Below are 17,196 nucleotides of genomic sequence, written 5' to 3'. Positions count from 1 at the left end.
GAAAACAAGCATGGGATAATTGGCCAGGAAAGCTACTAAGAATAACAAACCTATTTCCAAAGCAAGCAAAAATTATCCATTTCTAATGCAAATGACACCAACATTAACCCCCTGGTATAATAGTAAACGCACACACATATACACACACAAGTACAATAGGTTTAGTAGCTATAAATGCTGTCTCCCATCTCAGAACAAACTGCTGTGTCTGGGAATAAATTTGCCATTTCCTGAATTCAGCTCTGGCCAGGAGCCAACAGAGAATGTACATCAAAATTAGAAAAGATGGGAGTTGGTAGTTGGTTCCAAATTGATCTGAATAATGATAGCACGCTTAAAAGCTGCCTTCCTTATTCTAAGGTTCACTGGCTGTGTACAAGAGTAAAAGAAAACATTCAAGAAAGTAACAGGAAGCTGTTCTACTGCTTGGAGAGAATCTTTCTTGATTTGATTCCTTTACAGTATTGTATTATCATCTACATGAAAGCTTAGCTCACCCCCGACAGGCCCTGCAATGCATAAAATGGAAATGAGGAGGAAAATGCCCTTTTCAGTCATCTGTTTCTGTCTTAGGAAATGTCTCCAAGCATCTGCTGGCTCTCTCACCAAGGGTTTCATGCGACCGCAGCACACAGTGCAGGGAAAATCCTGTAAGCGTGCTGGCTTGACCTATCACTCAACAAAGGCAATGTGTTTTATCCTAATGAAATACCCACATGAATCTCTGGTCTCAAGCTCAGAAGTACTTGCTCCCTAATCATGTTAAGTCTTGGTTAAAACTTTGAGGCAGCTTTCTGCAAAATGCCATGGGATTTACTGTTTAACAGAGGCAGGAAAAGTTAAGAAGGGCTGCCCTGGGTCATTGTTCTAGAAGCAATATTTAACTAATTTCATTTGTATGTTAAGAGGCTATATTCTAGTAACTAACTTGAACTAGGAAATAAAATCTCTGTATCATATGAGAAGAATATTTAATATTTTCCTTTTCTAAAAGACACAAAGTTTGAGGTAGATAATTTCTCTCACACGTATAGCTGCACATATCTGCACATATATTTATACACTTAGGCGCTGTTTGCTTTCCAGGATTAACAGTAACAAAGTATCACAAATTAGGTGACTTAAACAATGGAAATGTATTATTTTCTCACAGTTGCAGAAGATACAAGTCTGAAATCAAAGTGTTTGCAGGACCACAGTTCACTGAAGGCTCTAGAACACAGTCTTCTCTTACCCCTTTTTATCTTCTGGTGATTGAACCACAACTCTTAGCATTCCTTGGCTTGTAGTTTCACCACAGCACTCTCTGTCTCCAGCCTCCACCATAAAATGAAACTCTGTCATTTGTGCCTCTGTGTCTCTTTGTTCTCTCTTAATTTTATAACATCAATCATTGGATCTTAATCCAGGATAGGCTCATCCTAATTTGATCATAAACACATTATTTCCAAATAAACTGAGATTTATGGACAAGGGTTACAACTTTAACATTTTTAGGCAACATAATTCACTCCAAAACAGATACACACAACAGAAAAAAAGTAAGATCAACGATATAAAATTCAACCAAAAATTATTATAGAGATACATAACAAAATCCCCTTGTACTTATAGGTAAGCATTAAAAAATCAACACAAATAGAAAATCTGTTCACTCACACAGTCTCTGCTGTCCATGAATTTAAAAACAAACAAAATGCTACTGGACAGTACAAGTACTACTAATACTAAAACTAATCAGAAATGAATCTCTAAATTAGGAATACATGTAAGATTTCCCTATGGCCAGAAATTGGACTACATATAGAATAAAATATTATTTTTTTCAGTTCTATATACATCCTTAATTTAAAATAAGATTTAAATATAAAATTAAAACAGGATAATAAACAAAAGAAAAATGTTTCCTAAATCACTTAAATCCAAAGGTTGTATTTAAATATTAGATGTTAATAATTATCAAGGAAGTCTGACTTTACTGGAAATTACAAGGTCATGTACAATCCATTTAAAATTTATAATCCAAAGTCTCACACATACTTTGTGATACCATAGGGTTCAGTTTCCATCAGTTCAACACATACACACACACACACACACACACACACACACACACACACACAGTGATTCCCCAGTGAAAGATACACTTCTGTAATTTAAGGAAAACCTTAGGAAAGAACAATAAGAAAGAACCAGTAACATTTGGAGTGCTACATTCTAAACAAATCAAATTCTGTGGTACTGAGCATGGTTCTTTGGAAAGTTTCAGTTCAGCTCACAGAAGATTTTTCTGCAAATGCATAGCTCCAATTACACAGGCAAAATCAGTAGCAGAAAAAGATTTGATTTTTAGGAACTCACTTCAGAGCTAAATGTGTTGGGATAACTTGGAAAGTAAATGATGTCACATTTTGTGCAGGGATCTCAAGCTTATCTCAAATCCCTTTCTCAATTTTCCAAATGGTGGGTTTCATTTCAAGTGCTCATCTTTTGAACACTTTCTTCTCCTTAATTCTAGCAAACTCCCTGTTTCTATTTGCATTCTTTCTTCACCACCCTCTACAGAAATGTATTGTCTTAAAAATTTTACCGTTAGGCTCTGTTTGTTTATGTAAAAAATTTTATAGAGTATAGACAAGGTGTGGTAGACAGAAAAATAAAAGTCACTGAAATGTGTATTTACTTCCTAATCTCTGAAGTATCACCTCAGATGGCAAAAGAGTGACTATTACATTATATGCTTGTGCTAACAGGGTAGAGATCCGGCAATGCTGGATAGCATGAGTTGGGCCTAACCGCAATCATATAGACACTGATAAAAGAGAGGCACAGAGAGAGGAGACAGACACACAGAGAAGCAGGCAATGTGAATGCAGAACAGAAAGCTGCAGCTGTGAGCCAGGGAATGTCGCAGCCACCAGACGGAGAGGCATCGGGTTCTCCCCTGCAGCCTGTGGAAGGAGCCTACATCTCCATTTCAGACTTTAGCATGCAAAGCTCAGGGGGAAAAATAAATTAACTGCTTGAATCACCAAATTCATAGTAATTTGTTACAACAGACAAAGAAAACTAAAAACGTGACAGAAAACACAGGAAGTAAAAAAGAGGTGCTAGGAAAGTCCTACTATCCTCCCCATTGATTCGAATCACTTAATGAATCACCTCTTGTGTAGGAGCCAGAGAAGTTATGTGTTTTACACACCTCATCCTAAGGCTTATGGGCATCCAAGCATGAGGGTTCCTGTTTTATAAGGCAGAAAACTGACCTTCTCCCATGGCTGCACACAGCAAGTCAACAGAAATCCCGGGATTAAACCAACATGCATTCATTTCCCAGCTCTCAATTTTCTACTGTTGCTACAGCACTCAACTGTGCCCCTTATTTTCTCCAATTTCAGCTGAATAGCACACTTAAAACTGTGTTTCCGTTACTCTTCACCAGCTGCCAGCATTTCCTTCCATATGCCCCGGGATCGACCAATTGCATTGCCGGCTTTTGTGGGAAATACAAAGCATAAAAATAATCCAGAAAGCAATGTGCTTCAAATACCACCACTTGCAATCCTTTTTTAGTCTCCTGAATTCCTAGAGCCTGGGTCTAAGCTATCTAGAGAGGTTGGTTGCTCCTCCACACCAAACCTTTACTTAGATTAGACAAATTTTAGACAAATTCCTAGCAATTTCCTGGTTTCCAAAGCAACAACCATCTCGGGGTAAAAACAGATTTTCAGATTACTGGGCCACATTGTTTACCCACTAAGCTCTCTTTCTCCCACCCTCTACAGCTGCTCCCTCTCCAACCTTCCCACTGCTCTGCCTAGGCTTGATTCTCTGTTACTTAGGTCTCAGTGTGTTTCCTGAGAATAGGGAGTGGCTCACACAACCACATTGATTTTGAGATTTATATAGCTGTGCTCACACACCACATGCGTGCACACACACATGCATGCACGCACCCCACAGGTTAGCAGTTATTTCTTGAGACACAAAAAAACAGGTGTGCAGAAATAGAAACTTGTCGATTTCTCCATAGTTAAAGGTAATCTACGCTTCAAGCTCCCATTTCTGCTATTGGTGGAACAAGACTTCTGTTTTCAAGCTCATTTGGTAACTGTTCTCCCTGCTGAAGCTCTTCCTGCCTCCTGTTTTCCTTGCTGAGACGAGATGTCTATATTCTCAGAGTTTCTAGCTAAGCTGGCTTGGGTGCAGGGACTTCTGGTCTAAGAGTTCTCCTCTGGCCTGGCCTGCTCTGGTCATCCTGACTGTTGTAGGTTTTAGCCTATTCCTATAGTGTCCAGGATTTCTGGTTCCTCTCTGGTGGCAGGGCTCTGTGCTCAGGGACTCTGCTGCCTTCCACTCAGCACTTGATAAAGCAGCAGATCCCCTGAGACTCTCAAGGTCCTCACATTTCAGTAACCTGCTGACCCTTGGCCAACAGATACCTCACAGTTCTCAACTGCATTTCATCTCATCAGGCACAGGCAATGTTTCTGCTTACTGAGAGGCATCCAAGGAAGAAGGGATTTGAGGATGAGGAATACAAAGAAGATAATCCAGACTCTTCTGTGTCCCATTACCACTTCTGTTTCCAAAAGCAACACCTCAAGGGCAGGCAGTTGCAGAGGTGTCTGGTCCAGAGTTCGACACTGAGGAGAGACAGCTGCTCTCCTGCCAGAACTTGTAACCCATCTCAGAGTCCTGCCTTCCAGTCCAGACTCTAATGACTAAAGGATAAAAAGTTGGGCCTTTTCTAGCACCTGCATTCATGCCCCTCCCTGAAAATTCTCCCTTAAGCCTAGGAAATTTTCAGAAATTTGGGAAGAGCAACAATAGTGCAGGCATCAGGAATTCACGTGTTCTCTGGTTCAAGGTGTAACGCCAGCAGTTCCATTTGCTAACAACCTGTGCTGTTGGGCTTTCTAAGTCCAGGTTTTTATTTTCAATAAAACTATTTTACTTCCACATATCTCTTGAAAATACTTGGACTTTCAGAATGCTGTAGCTGTGTGGGCTTCAAAAACTGAAAAAACTTGAAGCCAAGTGATGACTACTGTGTCCCAGGTGGCCTTCTCTGCCTTGTTTCAGAAGAAGTAGATGCCACTATTTCGAGGCTTTGCCATCTCCTTAGGAATAATGGAAACAGGAGACACGCATAATACTTTCTCCAGGACACTGACTTGCAACACTTTATAAATGCTATAATCTAGGTTTCTGATATGCTTTATAACTTTACCAAACACTATTATTTTAACAGTGTCATTTATGCATTTTTTTAAAGATGACATTTAAATTTATCTTATTTAGCAGTGAAATCAAAGCATTACTGTTATTTGCTCATTTTCACTTCAATGTCAAAATCAAACATGCTTTGCATTTAGAGTCTTACATACTATGGAATATTAGGACTAATGATACAGTTTACAAAAGGCATGTGTGTTTTATAGATTACTTAGCTATTTTTATATTCTGTCACTTTTATGGGTAGAATGTTATAATAGAAATATGTGATAACAAACTTAGTTACTCTCAGATCCATTATTTTACCTTCCTTTGCTAAAGTGAATTCCTTTTAATGCTACCTGTGGCTTTTTATGAAGCTACAATAGTTGAAATTTTAAAAACTTTTTATGGCGGGCGGGCGTGGTCGCACATACCTGTAATCACCCGGGAGGCGGAGGCAGGAGAATCATAGGAAGTTCCAGACCAGCCTGGGCTACAAAGTGAGCCCAAGGCCAGCCTGAACTGCGTGGTGAGACCCTGCTCAAAAAGACCAAAAAATCTTTTTATGAAAGAAAACATTGCTTTATTTTATAAAAAAGTAACCTTTCACTTTTTTAACTGTGTACATAACATATCATAAAACAGACTCTAAAGTTCAAAAGTCTAACCTCAGTAACCTGAAATATTACTTTAGTCATTTTTTCCTACTCAGAGTTTATAACACATAGTATGAATCAAAGTATGATGTGAGTCAAACTTCACACAAGCAGATACATAAGACTGAACAAAAACAATATACTTTAACACAGTAAGTTATAAAATGAGATTGCTTCCACAATTTCTTCTATTGTGCTTGTATCATTACAGTAAATATTAGATTTGAATCACCAAAGAAATTATTGAGAAGGAATGTGTTTGTATGTATTCTTTCAAATAGAAAGCTTTCTTAGATATCTGAAACTTAGCTCTTTATAAAGAGTAGACCCTTCCAGAGCTTATAAGAATGTTTTCAACTTTAACTTCATTATACAGAACTATTTTCATATATATCAAAGCCCATACACAGGAAACAATGACCAATGTCATTATCGACACCCACTTCAGTGGTCTTAACAAAAAACAAAATAGGTTAAAATACTGAATATTCAGATTGCCACAGTTACTAAAGATGCTGTAGGTTCAGTGATTAAAAACAGTTAAGCTACATAGTGTGACAGAGATACCTTATTGTATGCCCACTATTTTCCAGAACAAATCCTAGGAAACTGGTCCTTGAAAATGGAGTTCACATCTGGGGTCTACGGTCAAGAATGAAACCCATCCCTCTCTCTCTGTGCTTCAGTTTGGATATGTATGACATAAGAAAAGGGCTGCACAGATGACTTGTAAGATCTTTTCAAGTCATGTAGTGCTGTCGTTCTATAGAAACAACATTAATAGCATCACAACCTCAGCCTGAAACCAGTGATTCAATGACAGTAATGTGTGACAGCTTGTCATTATAATGCTGACCTCCTCAGAACTCAGCCTAATGAGCAACATGCCCACACATCTCTTCTCCTCTTACCCAATATTCAAATATTAAATCAATGCCTGGTATTTACACTTAGTGGCCCGCAAAGCTTTGAATGATGTCACCGCATGGCACAGTCACTAATTTATGAGACTCGAGGAACAGTTTTAAACAAATTATTTCTAGGAGTGAATGCTTTAAATAAAAAAAAAAAAAGAAACCAAAAAAAAGTCGATTGCAAAGATCATAAAACCATCATGACAAATCATTTATTGTTCCATGCTTGGTTCTGCCCCCATTATGAAGCAAGTCAGAAGTGACATCTCCCTTTTTTTCTTCATATCACTCTTCTGTGGTTCTACTTTTTTCAAGGACCTAATCACAGTGTCTTTTTTCCATTGACACTGATGGATTATACATAAAAATATTGCCTACCAGATTCTTTTTGAAATTAAGCTTGTCTTTGTGTGATCACATATTTCTCATAAGACATGTGATTTCGGCAATATGGTATTACTTACTGACTTGAATATGTAATAAATTAATTAATTAGCTGAATATTATTTTATTTTCTATAAGAGTATTTGTATGATTGAATGAGGAAACCAGGCTGCCCTGTGTTCTAAGTGGTGTGATTGTACAAGAACCTCCAGTACAAATTCTGTTTTTTAATGGAGTCTCATGGTACATCTGGACAGCACACACTGGGGCTGTGGAGTCATAGAAACACTTGTGCTAATGTACAAAGATGATCCCTCATAGGCCTCCCAGAGAGTCCTGCCCTCAGAATCCTTCCCTCGGCTGTCCTCTCGCCACAGCTCCAGTGGGATGGAAAACACATTCACCCCAATCTGCAGCTCTCACAGGTCTTGGTCAACCTGCACTGTGGGGGTCTCCTCTTTCCAGACCATCAGAGAAGCAGGTACTGTGAAAGCAACTTTTCTCACAAAATAAATAAATAAACCCAGCCTCCAAAAGGCTTCAGAACCATATGTAACTCTAAGATAAAACCAGAGTCATCGGTTTCTAATCTTATCACCTGTCCTGGAGAATTTATTCTCCTTGCATAAGTCGGCACAAATCAAAGTCATAAAGTGTCTTAAGACACTAAAATTAAACTTTAGGCAAGATGATATTAAAATGTTTTGCATAAATAACTCTAATAAAGTCATTGCCTTAAAATGCCCAATTCTTGTTCTGCAGATAAAAAGCATATAATTAGCCAATGAGAACAAAATAATGATTAGTATCAAGTATAAAAAGTAGTATGCATGGATTTTTTACAAAACAACCTACAACATTTTTAAGGGAGTCAATCTATGCTCTCAAAAGTCTCTTCTAAATCATTTGATTGTGCCATCTTGTGTTTTTTTAAGCTTATAAGTCAAAAAAGAGAAAATTGACAAACTTATCTCCCAAATTATGCCTAAAATTGGATCAGGTAAAATTTTCCGGATCATTCAAACCCCATGCAATACTTTCTGACTAATGAGCATAACAATGTTAGCCAGGTTAGAGCCATCTGGCCCCTGTACCAATGAAGCTAAAATAGAGATAAAAGTCTTTCACTTTGCATTTTTTTTTCCAAGTATAATGCGGTGAATGTACACCATGTCGTTCAGCTGTATCAGATTGAGGACTATGATTTTTGTTTCTTTTGCATCTCAAATGCAAAATACAGTTATTTATATATGTTAGACAATGCTGTTAAAATGACAGAATGTAATTTAGCCAAGAAAATTGAAAGAAAATCTAGTTTAAACTGTCATAAAATACGCATGAATAGTGTGAAATATCCCTGACACCTAACTTTACACCTATATAAATCTTATCTTCCAAAATGCAGCTCAAGTTTACATGTTCTTTAAGTTCCTCCTGATTTTCACTCTCCAAATTCCTACACTTATGCTCTCCACATCGGACAATTTAAGAAAAGTTAGATAGGTATAGTATGTCTCCTTGTTCCTTACATTTTGTTTTATCTCCACCAGTAAAGATTACTGTCAATGTCTTCAATATAAGCTATGCCTCTTTGTATTATATCTCCTCCAAAGTGATTTGTGCTGTGCTTAAGGACAGATTGACTAGACAGTTGAATGCATCAAACTATAAAAGTGATGCTTAACTGGAAAGAAATACTATTTTTCTAAAGTGCACTCTAATCAGCTCAATGACTGATGTTGCTCAATATTGAAAATATTATACACCCAAATGGTAACTGTGCATTTACAGTAAATCCTAGCACTATATTCATGTGACTTTAATGACTATGTAAGGTCTATACTACCTAAAATACACATGACACAAGTATAAGAAATGGGGAAAGAAATGTAATTATAAGCTTCAGGTGTTTGCTGCAGTGTAGCTACTATTATCTCTACTTATCATTGACAATCATTTTACATTCTAGCAGCAATGATTGTTCCTAATTGTATACAGGAAAATAAATTATAATATATGTTAGTACAAACATTATCATTTCAGTAGTCATGTCCAGTGGTTAATCTGGGTTAAAATTAACAGGAACAGGAAAGGGGGAAGAAATAGGATATGATAGGACAAGATTCTCTTCATCTTGATTTAAATTTTAATGTGAAGGTCAAGAAAAGATATCAAGAAATAAGTCAGTATTTTTTTTTCACTGAACAATAGTTTCTCCTTACAGCATAAAGAATTTTTAAATCAGGTAGCACATGGCCCATCCTTGCTTAAATATTTCTGCAGTTCAACATCTCTTTCACGGACTCTAAATTCCTCTACTTGGCTATTTACCTCTACCCCATTATGCAACAAGGCAAAGGAATTCCGGCATCTGAGCTCAGCTCAGCCATTTTTTTTAACTGGCGAGATGTGAGGGAAGTCAGCACTGAAAAAGGCTCAGCTTAGCATCTTATGCTTAATCTCTTCTGAATGTGTAATCATTCTGGTTTTGCTCAAGCTTAACTTTACCTTGCAAATAAGAATTATTTTTTCAGAGAAATCCAATGCAATTAAGTAGGTTTAAAAATAATCAAACAAATTACAATCAATTTAATAGAATTATTTATTCTGCATGATTAGACATGTAGCTACTCACAAGACAGGTTTAGATAATGTTGCTTCATGGCTAAATATCATCACCGTAAATAAATTTAGGTGAGAAATATCAAAGAAAGCACAAAAGTTAACTATGAACTCTGACAATATTCCAGACTTGCACAAATCTTCTTGTCATGTGACAGCATTTATTTACAAGAGTTGCTTTTTTTTTCTTTCAAAGAAATACTAGTTTTAAACTATGAATACAATATTTCTCTGTAATATTTCTAGCTGGTAAAATTCCAGGAAGGACTGTTAGTTTTCAATGACTCTTCCATCAATTTCACAGATCATTCACACCTCTCCAATAATCTGAATATCATGAAAGCCAATTATTTCACATTACAGGACCCTGAAAATCCAAAGCCACTTTGCCAACCTGGAAGCTACCATATCTATTAGCTTATACATACAACAGGCTGGTCCCTCTCCATACCAATTTGAAGAACACCAAAATAATATATATTGTTACTGAATACACTCTCTAGGATTTCAGGAGAGTGACTCTGCCAACAGAAGACTATCATAAAAAAAGCATCTGCAGGAAGACCTGGTGCATAGCCTGAGAAATAAGTGTAAAATATGACCACAAATTGGACTGAACAGAGGAAAATGGTAAAAGCTGTTGGCAGAGCTGATCACAAAGCATATAGTTCTAAGACACAGAAACCAAGAGCAGCAAATAAAGAAAAAATAAAGTACAAAAATGCTGTTCTGGTGAAACTAAGTCAAGATCCTGAAGCTCTGGGGTCCTGCTGGTCCCCCTGGCCACTCACCTATTATTATCAAGCTAAAAATAGAAAAGCAAGACATCACATTCTTCAACCCCTATAAATCGACACAGCTATTCATCTTCAGTGAGATGGAGGTCACAGGAAAACCTGGTTTTTATAAGCAAGAGAGGTCTGGAAATAAATATTCAAGGTTTGCCATTAGCCTTTATGAATAAGGCAGCAAAATTAATTTATTTTAATGTTATACCCAAGAGGCACATGTTTTCCTTTCTATGTGATTACAAAAATACTGTCCCCTGAGGAAAGAAGTCCTTTTTTAGACTTCAAGAACAGACAACCCAATTTTCTCCAAGTTTCGTTTTTTCTCCTTTGAGAGCACACTTAATTTGTTAATGCGGGAATGCATTTGTCACCAATAAAATTCATCTCACTCCATAAACAGATTGCCTCAAATTAGTCCTGATAGAGGGAAAGCTGGGGGAGTGTATTTGGTTGCACGTTATGGAAACATAATTCAGTGGTTTAATTTGTAATAGGATTTTTATATTTGATGATTGCATGAGGAGCATTAAAAAGATCCTAAAAGGCCAAGATTTTATTCACTTCTACCAAGCACTGGCTTTTACAATTACAGATCAAAAAAGCAAACTCCTTTTAATAGGCCCTTCGCTGCTGTTAAACAGAGACAAACACAGCCAGGGTGTATTACTTTCAACATTTCTATTTACCCACGAAGAATGAGGCTGTGCCTCTGTGCAAGACACTATGCTAAATGTTTTGAAAGAAATACCAAACGGACAGGACGTGTCGGATTCCACATGTATAACTTAGCAACTGACATACAAAATGGCTCACCGGGCAGGATGGGGAAGTGCTGTGAGTTTCATTAGAATATTTTTGGCTGCAAAAGCTAGAAACCAATTTCCACTAGCTTATAATTAGGACATTTTGTATAAGGAAAAAGAGGAAGGACAGTCAGGAAAGCCAGGGCTCAACCAGGTCTGCAAGCACCGCCTTCGTCCTGTCTTCAGCTGTGCATCAGGGTACTGGTGCATTGTAAGCGAGGTGCCTGGTCCTAAAACAATTGCCAGCAGCAAGCAGAGCAGTATGCTCTTTGTTCACATCCAGCAAGAAAGAAAGGTTCAGTTCTTTTCCTAGAACCCCTTTCTTCGTATTATACCGACCCGCCTTGAGCTCATGTGTGACCAGGATCATGAGATAACCTTGACTGATTTGAACTGATCCACACGGTAAATGGAGGTGAATGAAACACAGTGTTAACCGAAGTGTGGCAAAGGAATTAAACTGAAGCAAACCTTGACTTTGTCCAAGCTGGGTAGCCTCCTCGGGGCCTGGAGAGTTATCCCGAGGTTCAGATTTGCTAGCAGTGGTAGCCAAGGAGCAACACTTACTATGGGAAAATGTTTTTAAAATCTCCAAGAGATGATTCACTGTGCCTCCATGACTTTTCTAAATTTGGTGAAGAGGAATACCTCAGTATTCTCCGTTTTCTCCCAAAGTCAGATAATCATTCTCAAGTGGTTGCCAAGCATTTTTCAAACTGATATTTCTAGCTCCTTCCAAAACAGTCTGTCACTAAACTCACCCACTCTACAGAGGAGGGGGAGAAGGAGGGAAAGTCGCAGTGATATTACTTTTTATAGAGACACGAATTCTTCAGTTTTGTCAGCTTTTGAAGGGTAAGAAAGTGTTTCCAATCTTCTTACTCCTCTTGCCTGTGGGCACTCCACCTTATTCTAAGTCCACACCTGGTTCTTTGCACTTAATTATAAGATTCTTATTTTCTTTTAAAATCTGTCAGTATTTGCAATATGCCATGTGCTGTCATAGGCTCATCCAGGTGTTATACACTCATTGCATGCAAAAATTCATAGCAACCCCAGAAATAGGAACTGCTATCATTCCCACTTTAGAAGTGAAAAAAAGCTGAACCATGGAGATGTGAAGTAACTACTTAAGATCATGCAGAAGCCAGTGGCGGAGCTGGAATTTAAACCAAAGTTGTCAAGATCTAGGGTCTAAGTTTTTATCCAAAATACCACAGTTGCTTCTGTGATCTGTGGATTTGGAATACAACCAGGCACAAGAGACCTAAGAGAGATCATAGTACAGTGCTTAGTTGGTATCCTAAAGAACAGAGAATATAATTTAAGAGGTTAATTGAAGGGGTCATCAGAAAATTTAGGTAACTGATACGCACATAAATCAATGACGAAGAAAAACTTTTTTCTAGGAGAAATTGAAGAAGAAAAGGAACTGATATTTACTAAGCATTTATTATACAGAGTACAGGTGTCAGATGCTTTGGATATACTAAGTTATTTAGCAAACCTTTCCAAATTCCAATTTTTCCTTCATACAGCACTGAAAGTTACCTACCCTACTAATTTGGTGTCAGGGAAAACCTGAAACTTGCACCTACATAGTTGTAAAGTCTATTTTTTTTCCCATAACCCACTGTAAAACTTCAGTGCTCCTCAAAGCCAAAGCCTAGGAAAGAAAAGAGTTCCCACCTCAAAGCCTTCAATCTATGAAAGTACCACTCCTTTAAATAATAAAATTGTACATGAAAGAAATAAGTATCACTCTAAAACTTCTTTTCTTTCAGAACTTTTAAATAAGGTAATAGAGGAAAACACACACACACACACACACACACACACACAAATGCCTGATACCTACCCAGAAGATGTTATCAGAGACTGAAAGAATTTCCTCCATTCCCCTAAAAAGGAAGAAGGATAACCCCAGATCTCAAGGACAACACAAATTCTCCAGAAACTGCTCGAGTTGCTTAGCAGATCTTTTTAGTATTTGCAGCATATGTGAACTCTAAGATTATGAACCTCCTTTCTCCTTCTGAAGGGGTAACTTTGCAGGCTTAGGCCTCTAGCCGGGGAGCACACATCTGGACAAGAAAACCCATTATTCACTCAGGCTTGTCTTTGTTTGCCATGTTCACATGAATAACTCACGGCTGAGCAGCCTCTCGAATGGCGGCCTTGACAAGGCTGATGGGACAGCATCGTACACCAGATCCCAGCCCACCCTCCCTGGAGAACATGGAATACTGGCTCGGTTCATATTTCACCAAGACAGGCTCTTCAACTATTTATAAGTTGAATTGAAATTTCCACTACTCCAGCTGACACAACCAGCTTTATCTAGCAACGGATAAAAGAGGTCCAGCTGTAGGCTTGGGAAAGCTGGCTGTGGCAGAAGCCAATGGGACAGAGCAGGGACACTCAGCACCTGGCAAAAGTCACCACTTGGTCATTCATTCTTCTCCATCACCACCACAAAGATGGGATGAGTACAGTTCCTCCAAACTGGAATTCTGCTCATTCCTATTTGCAAGTCTGACTATGTAGATAGGCTATGCCTTATGCATACTTATTAAGAACTCATTGAAATTGTCACTTATCAGTATCTCATGTTCTGGTTCTCGAATAGGATTCTCTCCTCTAATTCAGTCTTATTCAATTTAAGATAAACTCATTCAGAACTTTTGTTATGTTGATTCTGGAAATTCAAAGATTGCTAAAGTTAAATCCTTGCCCTGAAATAGCTTAAAATGTAATAGGGATTGCACAAATAACCAGAAGATACTGACAAGAATCATCGCTCTGTGACAGAAGGCTGGGGGCTGGCACACAGCAGAAGAGGACACTTACTGGAGGCTGCAGGATTATTTTGTTGATACAAGTGCAGATCTAATCCTGGCTATGTTCCTCACTTTGCTTAATCCTCACAACAATCCTCCCCACCAGGCTGGTCCTATCATTAGCCTAATTTTTCAGTTAAAGAAACCTGGGCTCAGAGAGATTAAGTGATTTGTTCAATCTGACGCAAGTGGCGGGTATACAATTCAAACAGCCCAGTCTAACCACAAAGACCACACACTTACTTTCTTCTTAACAGCAATTTGCCAAGTTTAAAGTTCATGATTGTATCAACTATTATTCAATAAAAAATCATTAAATGTCTATTCCATTCAGAACACTCCAGGCAAGGGACATAAACTGTATCAGGGGTGGTTCCGGGGTTCTGGAGCTTGCCTTTGAAAATAAACTAAGACAGAGTTTTGAAGGAGATCAATCAGACATTCTGGAAATATTTATAGAGCACTGTTATATATCAGGAAACAGGCTTGCTTTTGAGAATATGGAGGGATCACAGAGTGTGTCTTTCCTCCTCTGTCTTCATGGAATTTATATTCTAGAAAAGGGTCAAATAAGCACCCATGGCATTAAACGTGATACTGGCTATCCTGAGAACAAACACAAGGGGTTAGAAAGCAAGGATCAGAAACTGAGCAGAAACTGGCATTTTGAATTGCAAGATCCATAAAGCTTCTTTGAAAGTTTAAGGTAACGTTTGATGAGTAAAAGAAACAGGTGATGTGAGGATCTGTGTGAAGAGTGTGGAGGGTCAGGCAGAAGCAAAAGCAAAGGTGAGGGCACCCGGGCAGGGAGGGCACCTGGAGGGCAGGGAGGCTGACCGTGGACCATGCCGCAGGGACAGAGGCTAAAAGTGATGCAAAGGGAGTAGACAGTCCCAAGTAGGACATCCAGAATGTCAGCAGCTAGAAGAGGGTTCCTGTTGTCTTCCAAAAGCGAAGAGAAACTCCTCAAAAACTGGATAGAGAGGTGGCATGCTCTGATAAAATTTTTAACTTCGCCCCAGCTGCCACGGAGAGAATTGATTGTGTGGGCACCCGGTAGAAACAGGGAGACAATTAGAAGACTTACACAAGCCTAAGTTCAAGATGATGGTGGGTTAAACTGAAGAGGAAACATAGAGGTTGTCAGACCGGGGATATATTTTTCACCATGGTGCTGACAGACTAGATTAGATGTGGGCTGCGAGGAAAGCAGAGACGAGCAAATGCACTTACAGTCCTGGAACCGTGCCTAGAACAGAGTTTGTACTCAATATGTGGAAATTCTCTCCCCTTCTCTCAGAACTTAATAAAGTTCATTTGGAGAAAATAAGGCACATCCAAAACTACCCAGCAGCCCTCTTAAGAGTGGCCCTGACATGCATCTAAACTGAGCTACAGTGTAGACGATCAAGTAGGTAATATCCTACATCAGGGGCTTTGATTCAACTAGTCAGTATCTCACAATAACAAGATTGTTGTGAAGATTGACTGATGAGCAGACTTCTGGTTTACCAAGTGTGAAGGAGCTCTTTGGTGAGGATGTCTGCTGTTACTATAGATAGGGTATGACTCTGTGTCTATTGAAAAGCTCAAATATTGCTTTCCAAGAGATGTTTTCCATCAAATGATTCCATCAAATGATTCCTCCTTCTTAGAGCCTCTCAGCACTCCTCTGTCTTTCCACCAGGACTCTTTTCAGTGTGAAATTTGCTATATACGTATGTAAGGTTGGTTGAATAGCCACCTCTTTGCCTGTAGTCCACCCTTTTTATCTTTGAAACAGTTCACCTAGGGGAGAAAGTGGTAGGCATCTAAAAATACATATTGGAAAAAATTTAAAATGTATTAAAATTCTTTTTATTCTTAGAGAACAAATGATCTACAAGGAAAATGTAATGACAGTAAGAATTGGGTATTTAGTTCAATTTTTAAAGTTCTATATATAGTCATTAATTATCTTATTAGTAATATACAAGATTTGCTTCAAGACAGCCAGAACTGACATGCAGGAATTGCTTCTTTCAAGCCATTTTGAACTGAAGACCAAAAAGAAAATATTTTTGATTTGTTTTGTTATGTTTGTTTATTTATCAGGGCTCTGAGATGCTTTTTGGGATTGACTAAGTATTGACTCAGGAAAACTGATCTCTGTAGCCCACTGCAGTGAACCAGCCTCAGGTGGATTTATAGTAGCAACCTCCTAATTACTGGTATCAACCTTGATCCCTTAGAAAATATCAGCACCACAGAGGGACTGATTCTTTTACAGTAGGAGCTACTTTTCTGCATCTTTCTTCTTCTCCCTCAGATAAATGCCACCAGTTGTACAATGGCCAGTGTTACTTTATCAGTCAAGGGTCTGGATGGAAAATAGGTGCATGATTAAAATGACAATTGAAAGTAAGTCTCACAAAGGGACTGTCCCATTGTACTTGGACTGCTACCACTAATTAGGCCTGTAGCTTATAAACAACTGAAATGTGTTTCTTACTGTTCCGTGGGCTGGGGAGTCCACAGTGAGGACACCAGAAGATTCAGGGTCTCCAGAAGCTTTCTGCCTTGTGAAAGACCTGTCGTGGGTGCACCCTCCGCTGTTCCATCCTATGGGCACTAATCCCCTTAGCCAGAGGATGAGCTGCTCACCTAAAGGCACCACCTCCACTACTAAGCTGGGGATTATTTCAGCGTATGCATTTGCGAGACTTAAATATTCAAACCACAAGAAGGGGCGTTTTCAAAGACAAGATAAGGGCTTTACAAAATCACTAGCACAGAGTGTGCTGACGGGGACACCCCACACAATGGGGACCTATATTATCACTCCTTGGTACCCAGATGAGGCAAGAAGATAAAAGTATTTACAGGAGGAAATGGGGACAGTATGCATTCAGTGTGGGCCCTCTCTGATCTACTCCCTGCCTTGTCATTGCCCTGCTGATGAAGCTGCCCTCACTTTGACACTCCCT

At 38.6% G+C, this 17,196-nt stretch overlaps 1 long non-coding RNA gene across 1 annotated transcript in view; it reads right to left on the bottom strand.

Annotated features, from left to right (window-relative positions):
* LOC134477373 (uncharacterized) overlaps positions 1 to 16,832 on the bottom strand; it is a 55,064-nt gene extending 38,232 nt beyond the window's left edge. The window contains exon 1 of the long non-coding RNA XR_010049404.1: positions 16,722 to 16,832. This is a non-coding gene — a long non-coding RNA (uncharacterized LOC134477373). The remainder of the gene's footprint in view (positions 1 to 16,721) is intronic.
* Between the last annotated feature and the right edge of the window lie 364 nt (positions 16,833 to 17,196).

The sequence above is a fragment of the Cavia porcellus genome, unplaced genomic scaffold, assembly GCF_034190915.1.
Source record: "Cavia porcellus strain 051 isolate PalLab524CR breed Dunkin Hartley unplaced genomic scaffold, mCavPor4.1 scaffold_8, whole genome shotgun sequence".
NCBI lineage: Eukaryota > Metazoa > Chordata > Mammalia > Rodentia > Caviidae > Cavia > Cavia porcellus.
The sequence above is the reverse complement of the archived record's forward strand: the minus strand, read 5'-3'. Positions and strand labels throughout refer to the sequence as shown.